Source organism: Oncorhynchus clarkii, chromosome 13, assembly GCF_045791955.1.
Source record: "Oncorhynchus clarkii lewisi isolate Uvic-CL-2024 chromosome 13, UVic_Ocla_1.0, whole genome shotgun sequence".
Classification (NCBI taxonomy): Eukaryota; Metazoa; Chordata; class Actinopteri; order Salmoniformes; family Salmonidae; genus Oncorhynchus; species Oncorhynchus clarkii.
The window spans coordinates 2,436,568-2,448,862 of record NC_092159.1 but is presented as its reverse complement, the minus strand read 5'-3'; the positions used below and the strand labels follow the sequence as shown (position 1 = coordinate 2,448,862).

The 12,295-nt window shown below is 39.4% G+C and overlaps 1 protein-coding gene across 1 annotated transcript in view; it reads right to left on the bottom strand.

Moving 5' to 3' along the window:
* LOC139424273 (protein disulfide-isomerase A2-like) overlaps positions 1 to 12,295 on the bottom strand; it is a 32,666-nt gene that overhangs the window by 15,183 nt on the left and 5,188 nt on the right. The gene's annotated exons all lie outside the window — the stretch shown is intronic.

The window sequence follows — 12,295 nt, the reverse complement described above, 5'->3', positions numbered from 1 at the left end:
AGGGTGAATAGATACGGTTTGTTTCGATGCGATACGACTCGATAACATTTGGTTAGATTAGAGGGTGAATAGATACGGTTTGTTTCAATGCGATACGACTCGATAACATTTGGTTAGATTAGAGGGTGAATAGATACGGTTTGTTTCGATGTGATACGACTCGATAACATTTGGCTAGATTAGAGGGTGAATAGATACGGTTTGTTTCGATGAGATACGACTCGATAACATTTGGTTAGATTAGAGGATGAATAGGTACGGTTTGTTTCGATGTGATACGACTCGATAACATTTGGTTAGATTAGAGGGTGAATAGATACGGTTTGTTTCGATGTGATACGACTCGATAACATTTGGTTAGATTAGAGGGTGAATAGATACGGTTTGTTTCGATGTGATACGACTCGATAACATTTGGTTAGATTAGAGGGTGAATAGATACGGTTTGTTTCGATGTGATACGACTCGATAACATTTGGTTAGATTAGAGGGTGAATAGATACGGTTTGTTTCGATGTGATACGACTCGATAACATTTGGTTAGATTAGAGGGTGAATAGATACGGTTTGTTTCGATGTGATACGACTCGATAACATTTGGTTAGATTAGAGGGTGAATAGGTACGGTTTGTTTTGATGCGATACGACGCGATAACATTTGGTTAGATTAGAGGGTGAATAGATACGGTTTGTTTCGATGTGATACGACTCGATAACATTTGGCTAGATTAGAGGGTGAATAGATACGGTTTGTTTCGATGTGATACGACTCGATAACATTTGGTTAGATTAGAGGGTGAATAGATACGGTTTGTTTCGATGTGATACGACTCGATAACATTTGGTTAGATTAGAGGGTGAATAGGTACGGTTTGTTTCGATGTGATACGACTCGATAACATTTGGTTAGATTAGAGGGTGAATAGGTACGGTTTGTTTCGATGTGATACGACTCGATAACATTTGGTTAGATTAGAGGGTGAATAGATACGGTTTGTTTCGATGCGATACGACTCGATAACATTTGGCTAGATTAGAGGATGAATAGATACGGTTTGTTTCGATTCGATACGACTCGATAACATTTGGTTAGATTAGAGGGTGAATAGGTACGGTTTGTTTCGATGTGATACGACTCGATGACATTTGGTTAGATTAGAGGATGAATAGGTACGGTTTGTTTCGATGTGATACGACTCGATAACATTTGGTTAGATTAGAGGGTGAATAGATACGGTTTGTTTCGATGCGATACGACTCGATAACATTTGGTTAGATTAGAGGGTGAATAGATACGGTTTGTTTCGATGTGATACGACTCGATAACATTTGGTTAGATTAGAGGATGAATAGATACGGTTTGTTTCGATACGATACGACTCGATAACATTTGGTTAGATTAGAGGATGAATAGATACGGTTTGTTTCGATGTGATACGACTCGATAACATTTGGTTAGATTAGAGGGTGAATAGATACGGTTTGTTTCGATGTGATACGACTCGATAACATTTGGTTAGATTAGAGGGTGAATAGGTACGGTTTGTTTCGATGTGATACGACTCGATAACATTTGGTTAGATTAGAGGGTGAATAGGTACGGTTTGTTTCGATGTGATACGACTCGATAACATTTGGTTAGATTAGAGGGTGAATAGATACGGTTTGTTTCGATGTGATACGACTCGATAACATTTGGTTAGATTAGAGGATGAATAGGTACGGTTTGTTTCGATGCGATACGACTCGATAACATTTGGTTAGATTAGAGGATGAATCGATACGGTTTGTTTCGATGCGATACGACGCGATAACATTTGGTTAGATTAGAGGGTGAAAAGATACGGTTTGTTTCGATGTGATACGACTCGATAACATTTGGTTAGATTAGAGGGTGAATAGATACGGTTTGTTTCGATGCGATACGACTCGATAACATTTGGTTAGATTAGAGGGTGAATAGATACGGTTTGTTTCGATGCGATACGACTCGATAACATTTGGTTAGATTAGAGGGTGAATAGATACGGTTTGTTTCGATGTGATACGACTCGATAACATTTGGTTAGATTAGAGGGTGAATAGGTACGGTTTGTTTCGATGTGATACGACTCGATAACATTTGGTTAGATTAGAGGGTGAATAGATACGGTTTGTTTCGATGTGATACGACTCGATAACATTTGGTTAGATTAGAGGGTGAATAGATACGGTTTGTTTCGATGCGATACGACTCGATAACATTTGGTTAGATTAGAGGATGAATCGATACGGTTTGTTTCGATGCGATACGACTCGATAACATTTGGTTAGATTAGAGGATGAATAGGTACGGTTTGTTTCGATGTGATACGACTCGATGCACTAACATTTGGTTAGATTAGAGGGTGAATAGATACGGTTTGTTTCGATGCGATACGACTCGATAACATTTGGTTAGATTAGAGGATGAATAGGTACGGTTTGTTTCGAGGCGATACGACTCGATAACATTTGGTTATATTAGAGGATGAATAGATACGGTTTGTTTCGATGCGATACGACTCGATAACATTTGGTTAGATTAGAGGGTGAATAGATACGGTTTGTTTCGATGTGATACGACTCGATAACATTTGGTTAGATTAGAGGGTGAATAGATACGGTTTGTTTCGATGTGATACGTCTCGATAACATTTGGTTAGATTAGAGGATGAATCGATACGGTTTGTTTCGATGTGATACGACTCGATAACATTTGGTTAGATTAGAGGATGAATCGATACGGTTTGTTTCGATGTGATACGACTCGATAACATTTGGTTAGATTAGAGGATGAATAGATACGGTTTGTTTCGATGTGATACGACTCGATAACATTTGGTTAGATTAGAGGGTGAATAGATACGGTTTGTTTCGATGTGATACGACTCGATAACATTTGGTTAGATTAGAGGATGAATCGATACGGTTTGTTTCGATGTGATACGACTCGATAACATTTGGTTAGATTAGAGGATGAATCGATACGGTTTGTTTCGATGTGATACGACTCGATAACATTTGGTTAGATTAGAGGGTGAATAGATACGGTTTGTTTCGATACGATACGACTCGATGCACTAACATTTGGTTAGATTAGAGGGTGAATAGATACGGTTTGTTTCGATGTGATACGTCTCGATAACATTTGGTTAGATTAGAGGGTGAATAGATACGGTTTGTTTCGATGCGATACGACTCGATGCACTAACATTTGGTTAGATTAGAGGGTGAATAGATACGGTTTGTTTCGATGCGATACGACTCGATAACATTTGGTTAGATTAGAGGATGAATAGGTACAGTTTGTTTCGATGCGATACGACTCGATAACATTTGGTTAGATTAGAGGATGAATAGATACGGTTTGTTTCAATGCGATACGACTCGATAACATTTGGTTAGATTAGAGGATGAATAGATACGGTTTGTTTCGATGTGATACGACTCGATAACATTTGGTTAGATTAGAGGATGAATCGATACGGTTTGTTTCGATGCGATACGACTCGATGCACTAACATTTGGTTAGATTAGAGGATGAATAGATACGGTTTGTTTTGAGGCGATACGACTCGATAACATTTGGTTATATTAGAGGATGAATAGATACGGTTTGTTTCGATGCGATACGACTCGATAACATTTGGTTAGATTAGAGGGTGAATAGATACGGTTTGTTTCGATGTGATACGACTCGATAACATTTGGTTAGATTAGAGGGTGAATAGATACGGTTTGTTTCGATGTGATACGTCTCGATAACATTTGGTTAGATTAGAGGATGAATCGATACGGTTTGTTTCGATGTGATACGACTCGATAACATTTGGTTAGATTAGAGGATGAATCGTTACGGTTTGTTTCGATGTGATACGACTCGATAACATTTGGTTAGATTAGAGGATGAATAGATACGGTTTGTTTCGATGTGATACGACTCGATAACATTTGGTTAGATTAGAGGGTGAATAGATACGGTTTGTTTCGATGTGATACGACTCGATAACATTTGGTTAGATTAGAGGATGAATCGATACGGTTTGTTTCGATGTGATACGACTCGATAACATTTGGTTAGATTAGAGGATGAATCGATACGGTTTGTTTCGATGTGATACGACTCGATAACATTTGGTTAGATTAGAGGGTGAATAGATACGGTTTGTTTCGATACGATACGACTCGATGCACTAACATTTGGTTAGATTAGAGGGTGAATAGATACGGTTTGTTTCGATGTGATACGTCTCGATAACATTTGGTTAGATTAGAGGGTGAATAGATACGGTTTGTTTCGATGCGATACGACTCGATGCACTAACATTTGGTTAGATTAGAGGGTGAATAGATACGGTTTGTTTCGATGCGATACGACTCGATAACATTTGGTTAGATTAGAGGATGAATAGGTACAGTTTGTTTCGATGCGATACGACTCGATAACATTTGGTTAGATTAGAGGATGAATAGATACGGTTTGTTTCAATGCGATACGACTCGATAACATTTGGTTAGATTAGAGGATGAATAGATACGGTTTGTTTCGATGTGATACGACTCGATAACATTTGGTTAGATTAGAGGATGAATCGATACGGTTTGTTTCGATGCGATACGACTCGATGCACTAACATTTGGTTAGATTAGAGGATGAATAGATACGGTTTGTTTCGATGTGATACGACTCGGTAACATTTGGTTAGATTAGAGGGTGAATAGATACGGTTTTTTTCGATGTGATACGACTCGATAACATTTGGTTAGATTAGAGGGTGAATAGGTACGGTTTGTTTCGATGTGATACGACTCGATAACATTTGGTTAGATTAGAGGGTGAATAGGTACGGTTTGTTTCGATGCGATACGACTCGATAACATTTGGTTAGATTAGAGGATGAATCGGTACGGTTTGTTTCGATGAGATACGACTCGATAGCATTTGGTTAGATTAGAGGGTGAATAGATACGGTTTGTTTCAATGCGATACGACTCGATAACATTTGGTTAGATTAGAGGGTGAATAGATACGGTTTGTTTCGATGTGATACGACTCGATAACATTTGGTTAGATTAGAGGGTGAATAGATACGGTTTGTTTCGATGTGATACGACTCGATAACATTTGGTTAGATTAGAGGATGAATAGATACGGTTTGTTTCGATGCGACTCGATGCACTAACATTTGGTTAGATTAGAGGGTGAATAGATACGGTTTGTTTCGATGTGATACGACTCGATAACATTTGGTTAGATTAGAGGGTGAAAAGATACGGTTTGTTTCGATGCGACTCGATGCACTAACATTTGGTTAGATTAGAGGGTGAATAGATACGGTTTGTTTCGATGTGATACGACTCGATAACATTTGGTTAGATTAGAGGGTGAATAGATACGGTTTGTTTCGATGTGATACGACTCGATAACATTTGGTTAGATTAGAGGGTGAATAGATACGGTTTGTTTCGATGCGATACGACTCGATAACATTTTGTTAGATTAGAGGATGAATAGGTACGGTTTGTTTCGATGCGATACGACTCGATAACATTTGGTTAGATTAGAGGATGAATAGGTACGGTTTGTTTCGAGGCGATACGACTCGATAACATTTGGTTAGATTAGAGGGTGAATAGGTACGGTTTGTTTCGATGCGATACGACTCGATAACATTTGGTTAGATTAGAGGGTGAATAGATACGGTTTGTTTCGATGCGATACGACTCGATAACATTTGGTTAGATTAGAGGATGAATAGGTACGGTTTGTTTCGAGGCGATACGACTCGATAACATTTGGTTATATTAGAGGATGAATAGATACGGTTTGTTTCGATGCGATACGACTCGATAACATTTGGTTAGATTAGAGGATGAATAGGTACGGTTTGTTTCGATGCGATACGACTCGATAACATTTGGCTAGATTAGAGGATGAATCGATACGGTTTGTTTCGATGCGATACGACGCGATAACATTTGGTTAGATTAGAGGGTGAATAGATACGGTTTGTTTCGATGCGATACGACTCGATAACATTTGGTTAGATTAGAGGGTGAATAGATACGGTTTGTTTCGATGTGATACGTCTCGATAACATTTGGTTAGATTAGAGGATGAATCGATACGGTTTGTTTCGATGTGATACGACTCGATAACATTTGGTTAGATTAGAGGATGAATCGATACGGTTTGTTTCGATGTGATACGACTCGATAACATTTGGTTAGATTAGAGGGTGAATAGATACGGTTTGTTTCGATGTGATACGACTCGATAACATTTGGTTAGATTAGAGGGTGAATAGATACGGTTTGTTTCGATGTGATACGACTCGATAACATTTGGTTAGATTAGAGGGTGAATAGATACGGTTTGTTTCGATGTGATACGACTCGATAACATTTGGTTAGATTAGAGGATGAATAGATACGGTTTGTTTCGATGTGATACGACTCGATAACATTTGGTTAGATTAGAGGATGAATAGATACGGTTTGTTTCGATGCGACTCGATGCACTAACATTTGGTTAGATTAGAGGGTGAATAGATACGGTTTGTTTCGATGTGATACGACTCGATAACATTTGGTTAGATTAGAGGGTGAAAAGATACGGTTTGTTTCGATGCGACTCGATGCACTAACATTTGGTTAGATTAGAGGGTGAATAGATACGGTTTGTTTCGATGTGATACGACTCGATAACATTTGGTTAGATTAGAGGGTGAATAGATACGGTTTGTTTCGATGTGATACGACTCGATAACATTTGGTTAGATTAGAGGGTGAATAGATACGGTTTGTTTCGATGCGATACGACTCGATAACATTTTGTTAGATTAGAGGATGAATAGGTACGGTTTGTTTCGATGCGATACGACTCGATAACATTTGGTTAGATTAGAGGATGAATAGGTACGGTTTGTTTCGAGGCGATACGACTCGATAACATTTGGTTAGATTAGAGGGTGAATAGGTACGGTTTGTTTCGATGCGATACGACTCGATAACATTTGGTTAGATTAGAGGGTGAATAGATACGGTTTGTTTCGATGCGATACGACTCGATAACATTTGGTTAGATTAGAGGATGAATAGGTACGGTTTGTTTCGAGGCGATACGACTCGATAACATTTGGTTATATTAGAGGATGAATAGATACGGTTTGTTTCGATGCGATACGACTCGATAACATTTGGTTAGATTAGAGGATGAATAGGTACGGTTTGTTTCGATGCGATACGACTCGATAACATTTGGCTAGATTAGAGGATGAATCGATACGGTTTGTTTCGATGCGATACGACGCGATAACATTTGGTTAGATTAGAGGGTGAATAGATACGGTTTGTTTCGATGCGATACGACTCGATAACATTTGGTTAGATTAGAGGGTGAATAGATACGGTTTGTTTCGATGTGATACGTCTCGATAACATTTGGTTAGATTAGAGGATGAATCGATACGGTTTGTTTCGATGTGATACGACTCGATAACATTTGGTTAGATTAGAGGATGAATCGATACGGTTTGTTTCGATGTGATACGACTCGATAACATTTGGTTAGATTAGAGGGTGAATAGATACGGTTTGTTTCGATGTGATACGACTCGATAACATTTGGTTAGATTAGAGGATGAATCGATACGGTTTGTTTCGATGTGATACGACTCGATAACATTTGGTTAGATTAGAGGATGAATCGATACGGTTTGTTTCGATGTGATACGACTCGATAACATTTGGTTAGATTAGAGGGTGAATAGATACGGTTTGTTTCGATACGATACGACTCGATGCACTAACATTTGGTTAGATTAGAGGGTGAATAGATACGGTTTGTTTCGATGCGATACGTCTCGATAACATTTGGTTAGATTAGAGGGTGAATAGATACGGTTTGTTTCGATGCGATACGACTCGATGCACTAACATTTGGTTAGATTAGAGGGTGAATAGATACGGTTTGTTTCGATGTGATACGACTCGATAACATTTGGTTAGATTAGAGGATGAATCGATACGGTTTGTTTCGATGCGATACGACTCGATAACATTTGGTTAGATTAGAGGGTGAATAGATACGGTTTGTTTCGATGTGATACGACTCGATAACATTTGGTTAGATTAGAGGGTGAATAGATACGGTTTGTTTCGATGTGATACGACTCGATAACATTTGGTTAGATTAGAGGGTGAATAGATACGGTTTGTTTCGATGTGATACGACTCGATAACATTTGGTTAGATTAGAGGGTGAATAGATACGGTTTGTTTCGATGTGATACGACTCGATAACATTTGGTTAGATTAGAGGATGAATAGATACGGTTTGTTTCGATGCGACTCGATGCACTAACATTTGGTTAGATTAGAGGGTGAATAGATACGGTTTGTTTCGATGTGATACGACTCGATAACATTTGGTTAGATTAGAGGGTGAATAGATACGGTTTGTTTCGATGCGACTCGATGCACTAACATTTGGTTAGATTAGAGGGTGAATAGATACGGTTTGTTTCGATGTGATACGACTCGATAACATTTGGTTAGATTAGAGGGTGAAAAGATACGGTTTGTTTCGATGCGACTCGATGCACTAACATTTGGTTAGATTAGAGGGTGAATAGATACGGTTTGTTTCGATGTGATACGACTCGATAACATTTGGTTAGATTAGAGGGTGAATAGATACGGTTTGTTTCGATGTGATACGACTCGATAACATTTGGTTAGATTAGAGGGTGAATAGATACGGTTTGTTTCGATGCGATACGACTCGATAACATTTTGTTAGATTAGAGGATGAATAGGTACGGTTTGTTTCGATGCGATACGACTCGATAACATTTGGTTAGATTAGAGGATGAATAGGTACGGTTTGTTTCGAGGCGATACGACTCGATAACATTTGGTTAGATTAGAGGGTGAATAGGTACGGTTTGTTTCGATGCGATACGACTCGATAACATTTGGTTAGATTAGAGGGTGAATAGATACGGTTTGTTTCGATGCGATACGACTCGATAACATTTGGTTAGATTAGAGGATGAATAGGTACGGTTTGTTTCGAGGCGATACGACTCGATAACATTTGGTTATATTAGAGGATGAATAGATACGGTTTGTTTCGATGCGATACGACTCGATAACATTTGGTTAGATTAGAGGATGAATAGGTACGGTTTGTTTCGATGCGATACGACTCGATAACATTTGGCTAGATTAGAGGATGAATCGATACGGTTTGTTTCGATGCGATACGACGCGATAACATTTGGTTAGATTAGAGGGTGAATAGATACGGTTTGTTTCGATGCGATACGACTCGATAACATTTGGTTAGATTAGAGGGTGAATAGATACGGTTTGTTTCGATGTGATACGTCTCGATAACATTTGGTTAGATTAGAGGATGAATCGATACGGTTTGTTTCGATGTGATACGACTCGATAACATTTGGTTAGATTAGAGGATGAATCGATACGGTTTGTTTCGATGTGATACGACTCGATAACATTTGGTTAGATTAGAGGGTGAATAGATACGGTTTGTTTCGATGTGATACGACTCGATAACATTTGGTTAGATTAGAGGATGAATCGATACGGTTTGTTTCGATGTGATACGACTCGATAACATTTGGTTAGATTAGAGGATGAATCGATACGGTTTGTTTCGATGTGATACGACTCGATAACATTTGGTTAGATTAGAGGGTGAATAGATACGGTTTGTTTCGATACGATACGACTCGATGCACTAACATTTGGTTAGATTAGAGGGTGAATAGATACGGTTTGTTTCGATGCGATACGTCTCGATAACATTTGGTTAGATTAGAGGGTGAATAGATACGGTTTGTTTCGATGCGATACGACTCGATGCACTAACATTTGGTTAGATTAGAGGGTGAATAGATACGGTTTGTTTCGATGTGATACGACTCGATAACATTTGGTTAGATTAGAGGATGAATCGATACGGTTTGTTTCGATGCGATACGACTCGATAACATTTGGTTAGATTAGAGGGTGAATAGATACGGTTTGTTTCGATGTGATACGACTCGATAACATTTGGTTAGATTAGAGGGTGAATAGATACGGTTTGTTTCGATGTGATACGACTCGATAACATTTGGTTAGATTAGAGGGTGAATAGATACGGTTTGTTTCGATGCGATACGACTCGATAACATTTGGTTAGATTAGAGGGTGAATAGATACGGTTTGTTTCAATGTGATACGACTCGATGCACTAACATTTGGTTAGATTAGAGGGTGAATCGATACGGTTTGTTTCGATGTGATACGACTTGATGCACTAACATGTGGTTAGATTAGAGGGTGAATAGATACGGTTTGTTTCGATGTGATACGACTCGATAACATTTGGTTAGATTAGAGGGTGAATCGATACGGTTTGTTTCGATGCGATACGACTCGATAACATTTGGTTAGATTAGAGGGTGAATAGATACGGTTTGTTTCGATGCGATACGACTCGATAACATTTGGTTAGATTAGAGGATGAATAGATACGGTTTGTTTCGATGTGATACGACTCGATAACATTTGGTTAGATTAGAGGGTGAATAGATACGGTTTGCTTCGATGCGATACGACTCGATAACATTTGGTTAGATTAGAGGATGAATAGATACGGTTTGTTTCGATGTGATACGACTCGATAACATTTGGTTAGATTAGAGGGTGAATAGATACGGTTTGTTTCGATGCGATACGACTCGATAACATTTGGTTAGATTAGAGGATGAATAGATACGGTTTGTTTCGATGCGATACGACTCGATAACATTTGGTTAGATTAGAGGGTGAATAGATACGGTTTGTTTCAATGTGATACGACTCGATGCACTAACATTTGGCTAGATTAGAGGGTGAATAGATACGGTTTGTTTCGATGTGATACGACTCGATAACATTTGGTTAGATTAGAGGATGAATAGATACGGTTTGTTTCGATGCGATACGACTCGATGCACTAACATTTGGTTAGATTAGAGGGTGAATAGATACGGTTTGTTTCGATGTGATACGACTCGATAACATTTGGTTAGATTAGAGGATGAATAGATACGGTTTGTTTCGATGCGATACGACTCGATGCACTAACATTTGGTTAGATTAGAGGGTGAATCGGTACGGTTTGTTTCGATGCGATACGACTCGATAACATTTGGTTAGATTAGAGGGTGAATAGATACGGTTTGTGTCGATGCGATACGACTCGATAACATTTGTTGTATAAACATATTAAAATCTGCTGCTGATGAAGGCCTCTGAACTGGATCATTGTTCTGTGTGTGTAAATGATGTACACTGAGGTGACAAAACATTAGGAACACCTTCCTAATGTTGAGTTGCTCCCCCTTTTGCCATCAGAACAGCCTCAATCCGTCAGGGCAGGACTCTACAAGTTGGCGACAGTGTTCCACAGGGATGCTGGCCCATGTTGACTGCAATGCTTCCCACAGTTGTGTCAAGTTGGCACCTAAAACCCTCACAAACCTCTACAGATGCACAATTGAGAGCATTTTTAACGGGCTGTATTACCGCCTGGTACGGCAACTGCACCTCCCGCAACTGCAGGGAGGTCTGCGTCTGCCCAACGCATTACCGGGGACAAATTAACTACCCTCCAGGACACCTGCAGCACCCTATGTCACAGGAAGCTCAAAAAGATCATCAAGGACAACAACCACCCGAGCCACTGCCTGTTCACCCCGCTACCATCCAGAAGGCGAGGTCAGTACAGGTGCATCAAAGCGGGGACCGAGAGACTGAAAAACAGCTTCTATCTCAAGGCCATCAAACTGTTAAATAGCCACCACTAGCAGATTAGAGGCTGCTGCCTATATACATAGACTTTAAATCACTGGCCACTTTAATAATGGTCACTTTAATAAATCTAGAATCGGCTTCCTATTTCGCAACAAAGCCTCCTTCACTCATGATGCCAAACATACCCTCGTAAAACTGACTATCCTACCGATCCTTGAATTCGGTGATGTAATTTACAAAATGGCCTCCAACACGCTACTCAGCAAATTGGATGCAGTCTATCACAGTGCCATCCGTTTTGTCACCAAAGCCCCATACCCTACCCACCACTCTGACCTGTATGCTCTCGTTGGCTGGCCCTCGCTACGTATTCGTTGCCAAACCCACTGGCTCCAGGTCATCTTTTAGTCTTTACTATGTAAAGCCCTGCCTTATGTCAGCTCACTGGTCACCATACCCG